We start from the raw sequence: 14,288 nt of genomic DNA, 5'->3' as shown, positions 1-14,288 counted from the left end.
TCAGACACTAGGAGGAAAGTCCTATGGTGAGAATAAAGCAGATGTTGGGAGGAGGCCATGGGGAAGTAGCCCAGGGAGTTGTAGCTGTCGCACAGCTGTTCCAGGAGGCACTCTAGACAGCTGCATTCCACAGGGCCCTGGGCTGGAACCCGCAGTAGAGGGCGGGCCAAGCGGCCAAGCTGAGGGCTGCTGTGAATCTCCAAGGCGAGCAAATCCACCAATAAGTGCAAGACCCACCAAGGTAGAGGAGGAACTTTGTCACAATGTATATATGAACATATGACACAGCCTCATATTTAAGCATCACAATCCTTTTCCAATGTGGTGTTGTAGTCTGGCCCTTTTACTTTGGTACCACAGATAGCAACACACTCCTATTAGGGCAATTACAGTTACCACCTGTATTATCATTAGTAGTAGGTTGTGTGTTTTAAAATACTGGAATAGTTTTTATTACAGTGTGCCCCACAGTGCTATGTATATAAGAAGTAAAACAGAAATTTGAAGTAGTGACATTACAAGTGAGGCGTCCATATATACATTTCTTGTTATTAGTTACTACACAGTACTGTCCATCCATTTCTAGGTTACCCTTACTGCTGGTTGTCACCCTCTGGTAAGCGTCACTGGGGAGGAAACAGGAACGGCGAACTTCCCTGTTCCATTGGTTGCATTGCTCTGGATACACCAGTAGCTGACGTAGATCCAGTTGATTCTTATAGATGCTGTCTTCCAGATAATCTACTGAATGGACAGTAACAAATTTATCAAATATTGATGTGTCAGGATTTACTATTGGTACCCAAACACTGAACAAGATTGTTTTGAATAACACGTGCCTCAGCTAGGATGTAGTGTCGCTAACCCCAAATTATGACTGATACTAACAGGGAATTTGTTTATACAATTTGAGATCTTGTCAGTTTACCACTGTATTTTTCTTATACAGTGAGGACAAGGCCAGTTAGGTGTTTATTACTAATAAGATTAGTTTTGGATTAGATTACTAATAAGATCGGTTTTCCTTTTTTAATATTCCCTAATGAGTTAGTTATGGTATTTACTATGTAACTTCCATAAGCAGTACAAATAACTTCTTTACTAATATGTGTCTTCCTTACCTTGTTGTTTGCTGCCATTAGTTTAACTTTTACCTGTGTGTTGGTTAAACAGTTTAGCAATGTTATGCACATTGTAATACAGCACTAATACAGTTGCTTTTACACAGTAGCCAAATTCATCCATATTTCGATGCTAAAGATTTAAAGCCACAGACACACAAACTCACTTTACTTAATAATATACAATTTAAATGACAGTTAGACCTGGAGCAGCTAGTAGTTTTTAGCTGATTGCCTACTTAACTGTCAATATATGGTAGACTCAGGCGTAGTTGACCAGTCTGTTGTTTATAAAGCACTTCATTTTTTTTCCTTGATGCCTGGGGGTTTCTTCACTGTGAACTGATATCTTATGGTGTTTTCAGTCTGTGGACTGCAACCTTAAACAGCATAAGTTGGTTAACATAATAAATTTTTGCTTGCTTGTTGTACATTTCTCTTGTTTTCAGTAGCCCAAATTTAATACACAGATTAACTTAGTTTGTTTACAGTGTAATAGGGACCAAGACTTTTGTAACACCAGCTATACTTTTACAATTATTGTATAGACTTTCATTTTCACTTGAGGTGCATTACTAATATTTTATACTAAATATAATGCATAACTGCTAAAATAGATGCTCACAATCTTCTGTGAGAGGGTATATTGCTTTCCCCTGCTGAGTACACTGTTTTAGCAAGAGTTAGTTAGAGTTTTTACCCAAGCTTTTTAGAGTTAATATGCTTGTGATACCAATTCTGCTTTTGTTAACTGTTTAGAAGTGCAAACTATAACAGCCGCTACTTCCCTTTAACAAAACATTTTATAACACAGTTGTATTTGGGAGACAAAAGTGGAAAGTAGTTGAAATTTTTTGGTTAGTTATAAAATTTTGCAACATAGCGAGACATAGTATATATATATTTTTTACCATTTTGCTATAACGTTCTTATAACTATATTTTAATACATAATAAAGGTACAAACAAGTTTATAAAAACTCAAACAAAAAATTGACATTTTGCTAATATTACCTTTGTATTACTGTTGAAGTTTCTACTTCAATTTTTTCCTTTCAATAAAAAAACCCGTCATTAATCAGAGGGGAAAAAATTTTGTGAGCAATTGCATTATTTGTTTTGGCAAAAATATATGCATCTGTATTTATAACTGAGGCCTTTTTGAGCTTTTTAAAAAAATGATTATTAATAATATTATGATGGTTATATCCAAACCATAATTTAAAATAGTGTGGTACGACTTATATTTTCAAAAAAGTATAAAATTTCATTTTGTTGCAACAAAATTAAAAGAAAAAAGTAGTCATATGATACATACAACATAGAACACAGGACAACATACATGAAATACAAAATAAACTTACAATTAAAGATGAATGACTCCAGAATTATATTCATAATTATACAAGATAAAGCATTCAAACTTAATTATTAAAGAAATTTAGTTTAAAAAAAGGCAAGTAAACAAAAATTAAGCATTTAAATAAGCAAGTTATTACCTTTTTATTAGAAACTTTAATAAGAATTGAAAAAAAATCGTATTAAGTTATGTATTTTCCCCCTTTGTTGTATTAATTTAAGGTTTTGTCCATTCCTTTATATTACTTTATTTCAAAACTCTGCTTTATGGAAATAAGGAAAGCCCATGTTTCAAATATTAATCAGTGGTTAGTATTAGAAGCAGAGTATGCATTTCTGTTGCTTGGCAATCATATCTTCAATAAAGTTAGGAGTATTTCCAGCTGTTGCATTCCTAATGGGTTAAAACGATTAATTTACCGGATTTATTTAAAGTAAAGTTTTCACCTTGTTTTCTTTGTTTGTTTGTTGTTTTGTTCTGTTTTCAGTTGCTTCTTTTTTTTTTGTTTTTTTGGCAATGGTGGTTTCTGTAATAACCATAACTTTTAACTTTTAAAACAGAGAGCAGAAGTGAGGAGAGGGAGGGGAGAAGAGCAATCTCGGAAGGGAGGAAAATTTGAACCAAAGAGATTAATTAACTTTATCAGCATATCTTAACGTACAGGCAGCAGCAGTGAGTTTAGCAAACTGAGAGAGGATATAAAGTAAAATTTAACCTTTATGTAAAATTATATGAGAAAGAAGGTTATATTATTAGCTCTGAGTGAGGCTCCCTGGATTAAAGCAGTTGGGAACCCATACCTCTGGTTTTTATCCTGGCTCTGAGAGGAGAGCGGGGATTGTTACCTGCTTTTGCAAAATGTGAATTTGTTCCCCCAGTGTCTGTTGCTTTTGTCTGCATGCCAAATGGATTGCAGGAATGCCCTTGCCTGTTACAGTTAACTGTTTCTGGGCAACTCCATGTGTTAATGCATCACTTCTAGGTGTTAATCCACTGACTCTTGGGTTTTCACTTTAAAATTGGTTTTCTATCCACTCCCCTGTGATCAAGTCACAGCCCTTGTCTTGTAATGTGCTCTGTGAATGACTCCATTTTTTCCTTTATCTGATTTACCAATCCAGAGAAAGCATTGTTTACTATTCCTCCCTCCTGTGCACTTACTTTTCATGTTCTTACAGGCACCAGTCTAAGTTGTGGTTTAGGTTTTACCAAAACCTTGCTTTTATCGTATGGTGGTAGTTGCAATGCAGTGGCCCCTGCCCATGGGTTGTTAGGTGGCTGGTATGAGTCATTCCCAATGTCCCAATTGCAGCACCCATTCCAATTGTTCCATGTTACATCTTTTCATTTTGCTTGGACAGACTTTTTCCATTTCTGTCCCATTCTTCAGGCACTATACAGGTACCTGAAGCCAGTTGTTGACCATCAATATTTATAACAGGGATGATACTTCTCTTTTGTGCAGATTCTTTACAGCTGTTTCCAATGTTTTTTTTTCTGTTCCTGTGCTTGCTGTAATGTATACTGTCTCTGGACTGCTTGCTGCCCTGCTAGAGGAGCAGGGGAGTTCCAGAGCTCTGTTGCTTCTCTTACTTCTTTTTACTCTTTTTTTCCTGTTGGTTGCCCCACCAGTTTTGTGGCATGTGGGGCATTTCTTACTCTTATTTTCCAAGGCTACAGTCTCTGCCCTAGCCTTACAGATTCCATTCCATGTTTCTTCCCCACTATCTTTTTAAAATGCAAATGGACCTCCTTTGCTGGCACCCCAGCGTGACATCATACCTTATCAAACTCTGTGGGAATTTGCAGGGAGGAAGATAAGGGGGTTCCCTAGCTTGTAGCTTTTCTGCCATGTTAGATCTTGATTCCTACAGAGGACAGCTCGCCTACTTACCAGATCAGCAGTCAGGGTCACCAGTGTCATCAGTTGTTGGCTGCATGTGTGTGTTCTCTCTGCATGCTGCACTGGCTCTGGCCACATAGATAGCAGGCTCCAATTGAAATGCTTAACAAGACTACAGACTCCATTCAGTAGCGAAGCTGCTCCGGCAGGTTTATTGTCAACAAAGCACAGTCCTAGTGCCCTGGATCAATGGTTACAGATACACTAACACAGGTATGCTCGTTGCAATGGATTTAGCTGAGTGAACGGCAGGACTTTCTGTTCCCCCACTCGGCTGGACAAAGACCTCCTTTGTGACTCTTTGTTTATACATTGATACAAACAAGTTACATCTTGCCCCTCTGAGATGAAGTTTTCACCCTTTACCTTGTCCATGTTGGTTTGATCAAAACACCTCTATCCATCACCCTGTCAACCTGACCTTATCTTTAAGAGGGGTCATTGAGCCCCTGTACCATTTTTGGATAGTGTGTTTCCACCATATCTTTGTATTGAGGTGTTCTAATACTACCCTTCTGTAATGTGTGTACGTGAATACTTAGTGCCTAGGAATGCTTGCAACATGTTCTTGCCAAGTTCAGACAGCGAACCTGCAAGCTGGCATGTTTTGTAAGAGGGCTTGACTTTTGCTAAATTTGCTTTTTATCAGCAAGGCCTGACTTCAGTTCAGGCTTTAAGCCTTATACTAGGCCTTTATAGCAGGCCTGATGTCACAGGATCTCCCCAAGGTAATCAGTACCTCCATTTTTACTCAGCCCTTTCTCAGGCAAATTCCTGTTGACTTCAGTAGACTACAATAGCTAGGGTACTAACCTTCTCCACTAACTAGCCTACTGTGGGAGTTTTTCCTTAGTGCACTTGATATAGCACTTCTGTTTTCTGTTGCAGATGTAGAATCCCATTATAAACAGAATTAATTTTAAACAAATTACACTAAAAAGAGTATAAAATTAAAATACTCCGCTTAAATGGATTTTGTACCATTTGATAATTCATCTTAATATTGTTTTAGCATCAATGAAGAAAATAAACAGCATTTTTTTAAAATAAAAATATGGTAAAGTAAAACTGTAACAGATTAATTCCTTGTTTTTGCAATTTGCTTTTTTGTATCTGTTTGGATTAGCATAATATAAATCCGAATTTTCACATTCTTTAAAAGACTTGGGTTAAACTCTTTGTTGTATGTTTCTCAAACCTAGAAAGGGAGATGTTATTAGTAGCTGTATAAACATAGGTACAATGGTGTAAATCAGAAGTAATTCCACTGGAGTTACAATTGTGTAAACCTGGGAAAAATCCGTCTTCTAGAGAAAGAAACATGCTCTGCCCTGAAGAGTTTATAATCTAAGTCTGCTTCTACACCCCCAAATTTAAGGTCTGTGATTCACCACGATGCAGCTTCACCACTGGTAGAACTGGTGCAGTCAGCAGTGTAGACAGGACTAAGGTATTTTTACCACTATGTCATCTAGCTCTTCTCTAAGCAAGATTAGATGACGTGGAACTATAAACACCCAAGTCCTATCTATGTATGTTCACCCTCTACTGATGTTGTTACAGGTAAACCTGCAATGATAGTGATCACCCATCTCATTTGTCCTAGGCTAGACAATAGAGCAGGTCAGGAAACAAATGATTTTTTTGCTCTGAAAAACATCACCAAAACCAAAGAAATTTAATTTTTGTCAAAATTTTTCTGACATTTTTATTTTGTCAAAAACCTGAAAATTTACTTTTTCCCCCAAACATTTTCACTTAGTCAAAAAGTTATTTTTCATTTAAAAAAAAGTTTGACAATTTTTTTACCATCTTAAGTAGACAAAGACTGAAGGGTCTCATTTTGCAAGGTTCTGAATGCCCACAGTGTATGTGTTCAGCATCTGGCTGGATCAGACACCAGGCATCTTGAATATGCTAAGATGAGGTCAGTTCCTGAAGTGGTACAGGTATCTCTGGGGAGGGGATCATAATTTTGAACTCTCACTCACACACCATAAATGGCTAGCGGGAGATCATTTTTAAACAATTCCATCTTCTGTCATTCTTGCACATGAAAATACAATAACATGCTTTTCTACATAAACGATAGTTGTGCATAATTCATAAACCCTTATTTTCCTGGCATTGGAGAGAGTCTACCCACCACATGAGTAGTCACAGATGGAGAAGGACATTCCCACACTAGCTTCAAATAAAATCTATGTATCCACTGAAAATGTTTTTCAAAAGTAGGTCACCTACTGTGAGCTTATGCAAGGTGGAACTTTAATTTTTGCAGTACAGTACCAATAATAAATGGTGTGATTTTGCTAGACTAATTGTGCTGTTGTTTAATAAAGAGTACAGTCACTTTTTATACACTACTGTGCTCTGGAAGGAAGGGGAAGTGGTGCTATAATAAGAGGAGTGTGGAGTGAGAGTCAATCAAGTGCCATTCAAAGTGGAGTTCCACAATGGGAGTGCACCAACAATAGGCCTCCTGTGGATTCCTCCATTGTAATCCTGTTAAACTTCATTGAATTTCAGGGCGGGGGAGAGGCACAGAGGTGTGAATCCTCAGTGTTATGATACAATAGACTATCTTTCCCAAAAGCACTGGAAACCAATTAAAAAACTTGATGTATTGAAGATAGCACACTTAATGAACAGACTATCGGGGAGCCAAATTATTTTCTCCTGGACATCACGTGTGTGCACACAGATATGTACACCCTTACAGAGACAACTGCAACCATCCACACATCCTCCAAGAATAAACCAGATATTTGTGAATCTGTAGTTATCCAGGGCAACAGTTTTCCTCTGTTGGCCCATCTGTTTCATACACTTAGCAGTTAGAGCAAGACATCCAGTCTCCTCCGAAACAGATGCCCTATGCCACTTAGTGAATTAGCTGGCAGGAGCACTTCTAAAAATGAACCTTACATTTATATAATGGTTTCCATCCCAAAAGATCACAAAGATCTTTACAAACTGAACAAAGTTATATACAAACTATATATAGGGATGACTTTGTCCTCCATTGAAACACAGCCATTTCACATGTAGCATGTGATAACTCTGTAACAGTGGATAGCAGTGTTATAAACTGTGTTGCTAATTGTTTATGCAAGTGTTCTACTGTGTTTGTGATTGATGTTTGTGATATTTTTATGTTTATGTGCATGTGAAATTGCACAGAACAATGAATGGATGCTGTTTTTTTATATAAACCAAAATAAAGAAAAACAAATAAGATCTTCCTGTGGTTTCAGTTTAGGTCAGCAAAATATACTTACTGGCACTGGACATTAGCCAGGACACTAATTTTAGTACTTTTGCAATGGAAGAGAGCTATGGGATATTTCAATGACCAAAAATGGCCCAGATCTTTTTTCTATATTTTCTGAAAAACTTCCTGTAGCACAGCACCCTGTAACCTCAAATTAGGTCTTGGTGTTAGCGCAGAGGTAAATATATCATATACTGACTCATCAATTCCATCTCCATCAGCACGCGTTTTCTTTTATAGTGTTCCATGGAAATATTGATCTGGAGTCCACATCATTGCTATCATATACAATCAATACTGTCATTTTAGTAGGCTGGAATCCTAAATATCACCCAGCTCCTAGAAGGAGCGTCATCGGTTCTCTTTTTTCTCTTCTGCTCAGTAGTGGTTTCAATGATTCCTGTGGCCTCCTGTATTTGACAGGAGAGTGCCAGCAGCTCCAAAATATCTTTATACTAAAATTGCTGATCAGCTCTCCGTTTCTAGTTCCTGTTCTTAGATCAACAAAGCTGACAGCTGACTAATTCACTCAGCACTGAGGTCCCTATGGAATGCTGTCCGTACAATGGGTCACAGCTCATGCATAACAAGTGGTTTAGGATGTTCCTGGAGTAGGATTACCACCATACCCCTCTCCTGTTTCCGTTGGGCAATATGTGTCCTCTGGGAGAACAGTCTCTGAGTTCCTGCAAGTATTAGGGAGTCTTGTGAAGGATGCATAATAGAGGGTGCGTGGACCCACTAAAAGAACTGGCCGAAATTTGATCTAAAGTTATTAATCTAAATGACTGTAACTTACGTGCGACAAGCCTGAAGAAAGGTGCAAGAAGTGTAAATTAAAGTAAGGTGACAGCTACTTAACTTATATTTTTCCAGCTCTTCTGTGTATAAGCTACATGCACTTAGGCCATGTCTACACTTACTGGGGATCGACGCTGCTGTGATTGATGCAGTGGGGGTCGATTTAGTGGGTCTAGTGAAGACCCGCTAAATTGAGTGCAGAGTGCTCCAGTCGACTCCAGTACTCCACCGGAAGGAGAGGAGTTAGGTAACTTGACGGGAGACCATATCCTGTCAATGCAGCGCAGTGTAGACACCGCAGTAAGTCCACCTAAGCTATGTCGACTTTAGCTACGTTATTCACATAGCTGGAGTAACATAATTGAGGTAGACCTACCCCAGTAGTGTAGACAAGGCCTTAGATTCCCTCCCTCTTCAGTAGAGTTTGTATAAACAAGTCTGAGTGTAACAGAGCATTCTAACACCTCTTTATACATCACTTCTCAATTTGGCTCATAGGCTTATAAATTGCACTCATTTTAAGAATAATGAAAAAGGAAAACATTCATGTCTGTTTGATGCATGAATTCACACAGACTTAAAAAACATACTTACATGAGATTCCCACTTTCACACTCATTGGATATAGTTTCAATTTCAAGCATGTTCATGTACCTTTTTGACCTGAATATAAACTTAATTGAAAAAAAAGTTCCATAACTGTTTCTTAAGAATAAATCCAGTCATAAGGCTGTTGTATATTGTGAATAAAATAGAGACCTTTCTAGGAATTTTATGGCTGATGTGTAATTGTTTATAAAATAATACTATTCTTGAATTAGCATTGCAAATATTGAGACAATTTCTATAACAAAGGTGCCCATCAAGCATTGTTAATGTGGAGTGTCTCAGTAATTTGGTAATATTTATGTATTGTTGCTGAAGTCAGAGCTCTAACTTTTAATACCATATAATTTAAAAGTACTACTTTTGCCAGAAAGTCGTCATATTTCGCTTAAGGGATCACAGATCTACAGCTCTAATGATAAAGGAATAGTGTGTGCACTTCTTGATTAGCTAATATTAGTGGATACAGATTCTTAATTTGATTAGCATTACTACACAGTATTTTTGCAAAATATAATACCTATATGCCATGAAAGAGATTTTCTGTGGGTTTTGTGGTTCTATTAATGTATATTTTTATATGTTATTTTTTAATGGGAAGCAAACATCTAGTTGACTCTAGTGGCAGCAAGATAAGACCCTCACACTTTTGTATTTATTAGAAAGTCAAACTTCCTTACTTTTGCAAAAAAGAAAAGGAGAACTTGTGGCACCTTAGAGACTAACAAATTTATTTGAGCATAAGCTTTCGTGAGCTACAGCTACGGTGGATTTCCACCGAATGCATCCGATGAAGTGAGCTGTAGCTCACGAAAGCTTATGCTCAAATAAATTTGTTAGTCTCTAAGGTGCCACAAGTACTCCTTTTCTTTTTTGTGAATACAGACTAACATGGCTGCTACTCTGAAACCTTCCTTACTTTTGTAATCTTGTTTGACAACCTAGATGATACTGAAGGTTTTATGGGAAATTGTAAAACAAATGTTTTGTTTCTAAAAAATCCAAAGCAATTTTGTATATATGTTTTATATAGTCCACATGGCCAGGTAGGCATTTTGTAAAACCTATGCTGGGGAAGGAGAAATGGGTGCCCTACATGACCTCTAGGGCAGTGAATGGCAGGGGGATCTGGGAACCCAGGGGGTTTGCAGAGTTCCAAAGTTCTGCAATGCAGGAAGAAACAGGAGGGCCAAGAGACCCTGTAGAGCTCCTGAATTCTGTGAGGCAGTAGTTTCTGGATGGAGTTGGGAGCCATGCAGAATTCATGGGTGAAATCCTGCCCCATTGAATTCATAGCTGAGCCAGGATTTCACCCCAGGAGCTTTCTCAGACACTTGAAGCAAGGGGAAGAAATGATCCTGTGGACTTCCTAATTCCACATTGCAGAGAAAGGCATCTGGAAGATAGGAACTCTTAAGATCTGAATGCTAGAGCAAGGCAGAAGGGAGATGGGGTCATTTCAGAGCTCCTAAAGTCTAGATCACAGAAGGCTGGGGGGAGCAGATTACCCTATGGATCTCCTAAACTCTGAATTTGCACTATTTCTTTAATTAAATAAAGTAAGAATACTAACATACAAAAATTTTAAATTAGGGCTGCTAATTTATACCAAGGCAATTTACAGTTAAAAATACCTCACCATTTAAAAATATAGTTGCCCACCATCCATCATATAGGAATGTACTTATATTACAGTAACAGTCGCTGTATGGAAAGTAAGAAATAAAAAGGTGATGTCTTTAGGTAATACTGGATGGAAGAACTAGAGGGATGTTCTATGGACTCAGGTGATAGAAAAGTGTTTATTTTAATGTGAAAATTCATATGTCATATTATCAGTGCATATTCTGTTTGGTGGATGACTGCAGGAGGGTTTCTAATTTAGAAGCTGATGCTGTATTGGGATATGAGAGCAGACTTAGGATGTTTCGGGAAGATGCAGTGTGATATGATTCATGTGTATGCTTATTTAAGGCACTGTATGAATGGTGAGTGTGTTTGAATATTTACTTTTTCTTAATTCTGTATTTCTATACTTTTAAATGTTTAGGTTTTCTCACATTCCTTGGCATTCATACATAGTAGCAACCTTGGATGAAATTTTGGCTCCAATGAAGTCAATGACAAAACTCCCATTGACTTCATTGGGAGCAAAATTTGACCCTTTAACTTGAAGTTGACAAAGTCTTTGTCATTTTATAGATTTGTTGACAATATCTTGTATGTAAGTGAACCCTAACTTTACAAAGGTTCTTTGGATAATCAGGGTCTTCTCTCTTGCAGAGATTCTAAGTTCCTAGGACCTGCATTCAGTGACATTCTGGGGGACATAAACTGTAGTTAAACCAGAGTTTGGAAAATCAGGATTATACTATAAAGCCCTTTTGGGTCAAAATACGTGAAATTATTGCAGAAGAATTTGAGTCAAGGACAAACCAGCATTACAGATTTTTTTTCCAGTTGGATGATAGAATGTTTGCTGTTTAGATATTAAATACACTTTCATTATATTGATTTATGATTGAGCTTGTACTTTTAAGTATTATGGAGTTACATGATATGCAAACCATGCAGGATTAACTTAAATTACATTTCTTTACACCATACTAGCTTGTGTTGATTGGTAAGGGGGAATTCAAAAGCAGAAAATGCCTAATGATCTCCTGAGAGCTATATTTTCTTCCTTCTTTGTAATGTAAATGGATATTTTGAAAAAAACAAAAAAAACCCAACAAAAAACAAAAAAACCCAACCATAGATCAAACACTCCATCAGCATCCTTTCTGCTTTTAACAGAAGGTCACCTGACTGCCACCTAGAGATGCCCTTTTTACCGATGAAATCCTGAAGTACTAGGTATGAATGGATACAGAATAGGGCATCATTGCTAAGAATGTAAATGACCCTGACTGAAGGAGAGTGGAGTTAGGCTGCTGGTGGGGGTGGGGAGGGGGGGGAAGAGAGAGAGAGAGAGAGAGAGAGACACGCACACAGTGGGAGTGCTGCTTGCTTCATCTTTTGAGAGGAGGGAAAACAAAAGAGCTCAGCTGCAGTTTTGTGTTGCTGTGTCTGGCTTAAACAGAAAATTCTAGACATCTGTGCTGATAAATCAAATCACAGCTGAAACTGTTTCTATCAGGAAGATTATTTTCTCCCCTCAGAATGGGTTGGATCAATACAGGTGGTTTGCAGATTATGAGAAGACAGACTGGCTGAGAATCATGGAAAGGTGGGATAACACTCTGCCGCTTTTTCTGCCCCTCCACCCCCTATTCAGGGAGTAGTGTATCCATGAGCAGGGACCTGACAAGTGGACAGTTTAAAAGCTTAGGTGGGTTTTTAAATCCCACAAAACAAAATCAGAATTAAAGGCACTACCAAATTCGACCAGATGTTGAAGAGAAACTTGAGCTGAGTCTTACTTGGCTTACAGAATTCCTATGTGTTGCTTTGGATGTTGTCTTTGTTTGGAATAGTTCCTGTAGGAAAGAGCCATAACATAAGAGAAAATGCATGTTTATTCGCAAATTGTGAGATGTCTGTTTTGATGCCGTTAAATTTTGGCCAGGGTGACTGCAAGTGGAGGCTATCATTCTTGTGTGCATAGAAATAAAATTGTGCTGTTGACTTTTTGAATTTCTTGTGATGCCGGCATGATTAGAAGTTGAGCTGCAATTATTGGTATACATTGTCTGAATTCTAACAATAGGCAGTTCAAATAGAGCAAGTTTGACTGGTTTCTCTTGAGCACTGTCAAATGCATCTTACTCGTACACTCTTTTGCATTTCATTAAAAGCAAGGCAACTGATTTTACTGAGAAATTCCTAAAGAATAATGAGTGATAAGGAGGGAAAGGAATTAATGTTTCAGAGTTTTCATGTTCACCTTAGTATAAATAGTTGTAGATATTAGGTCATAGTAATAGTAATAGATATTAAATAATAGTAAATAGTTAAGATGCCTACATTTCTAAAGCAAGTCCTAGTAATTTCTCATTTCTCTTGCTGTGCAGATGCATTTTCTTTTGTTCTTTAATATGTTTTCCCCTCTCTTTTAGAACAAAAAACATTGCCTGCTTTTTAATGGTATCAAGAGACTTGTATACAAATTACCCATTTTGCACAGGTTTATTCTGATTCATTCCTAAGAAAACTGCCTTAAGGTATTAAGGAAAGGGGAGGGGGCTTGACTTTGTTTTAATATTGAATTCATATGATTTAAATCACACATAGAAGCATATATTTAGCTCTAGCAGGAATTCAGTTCCCTGTCATGAAAAATGTCCAGACCATAGCAGGGAGATTCTTAGCAACCAATAAATCAGATTTGTAATGGGCCCTTTAAAATGTGTCTGTGAAGGGTGACTGGCTGGGTCCCCTTTGGCCAAATTAAGATGCAATCTGACAGTGCACTAGTAGCTGTGTGCTGACATTTTCCTCATGAACCTAGTGAAAAATGGCTCCATATCTTGTCTCTAGTCCTGAGAAGATGGTCTCTGAGTAGCCGTGCATTTTTTCCTCTATTGTTGTTTGTCCTAATCACCATTCTTGCAGATAGTGTCTGACTGGTTCATTTCAGTTTGCTTGCTTTTAAATCTTGGCTCAAAGGGCAGAAGTAGTAGTTGGTAGTGATTGTCTTACCTGGAGTCAATACTACTTCCTAGACAAAAAATGTTTATCACAAATGGGTTGCATAAATACTGTTAATAGTGATCCTTCTGTCAGTTTAAATGAGGTTAATAAGTGGGCTGAAATGCATGTGTGTCAGACAGAGTACCACCCATTATAAAGGAGGAAAATGCCAGCCAGTAGCTAGTGAAAATTGACAGGTATAACCACAAATCCTTGGAAGATAATCCATTTCTGAAAGGATAAAACTACTTTTGTTGAAAGAAGTGTGTGCTTATTCAAGGGAAAAGCCATATTCAGATACTACTTGACAATGGGGGTGGGGAGAAAAGAAATGTGCCACTTTTATTGTACTACCAGAGTGATTATTGAAGAAATTCCTGTATCAAATAGTTATTGAGTATGCCATAGCAACAGCACTTGATGTATCTGTATTCAAGCTTCAGTTTATAAAAGCACTGGGAGCAGGGCAGAGTGATCTTCCATCAATTCTAAGGCCAGAAGGGACCATTGTGATCATGTAGTCAAATCTTCTGTATAGCACAGGCCATAGAACTTCCCCAAAATAATTCCTAGCAGAGCATCCAATCTTAAT

The 14,288-nt window shown here is 37.6% G+C and overlaps 1 protein-coding gene and 2 long non-coding RNA genes across 31 annotated transcripts in view; 1 reads left to right on the top strand and 2 right to left on the bottom strand.

Annotated features, from left to right (window-relative positions):
- MAGI2 (membrane associated guanylate kinase, WW and PDZ domain containing 2) overlaps window positions 1–14,288 on the top strand; it is a 1,173,000-nt gene that overhangs the window by 555,227 nt on the left and 603,485 nt on the right. The window contains exon 1 of one of the 29 annotated variants that reach the window (XM_043497791.1): window positions 12,082–12,293. The exons of the other annotated variants lie outside the window; for them this stretch is intronic. The gene's annotated coding sequence lies outside the window, so the exon portion shown is untranslated. Of the gene's footprint in view, window positions 1–12,081; window positions 12,294–14,288 lie in introns of those variants that run through there. 29 annotated transcript variants of the gene reach the window in all.
- On the bottom strand, window positions 1,434–2,190 carry LOC122456771. The gene is made up of 2 exons (XR_006275821.1): window positions 2,135–2,190; window positions 1,434–1,501 (listed from the first exon to the last, which is right to left on the bottom strand). It is a non-coding gene; the product is annotated as an uncharacterized LOC122456771 (long non-coding RNA).
- Window positions 2,994–4,629, bottom strand: LOC122456768. Its single transcript, XR_006275810.1, has 2 exons — window positions 3,196–4,629; window positions 2,994–3,077 (listed from the first exon to the last, which is right to left on the bottom strand). It is a non-coding gene; the product is annotated as an uncharacterized LOC122456768 (long non-coding RNA).

This window comes from Dermochelys coriacea, chromosome 1 (genome assembly GCF_009764565.3).
Source record: "Dermochelys coriacea isolate rDerCor1 chromosome 1, rDerCor1.pri.v4, whole genome shotgun sequence".
In the NCBI taxonomy this organism is placed as follows: domain Eukaryota; kingdom Metazoa; phylum Chordata; order Testudines; family Dermochelyidae; genus Dermochelys; species Dermochelys coriacea.
The sequence above is the reverse complement of the archived record's forward strand: the minus strand, read 5'-3'. Positions and strand labels throughout refer to the sequence as shown.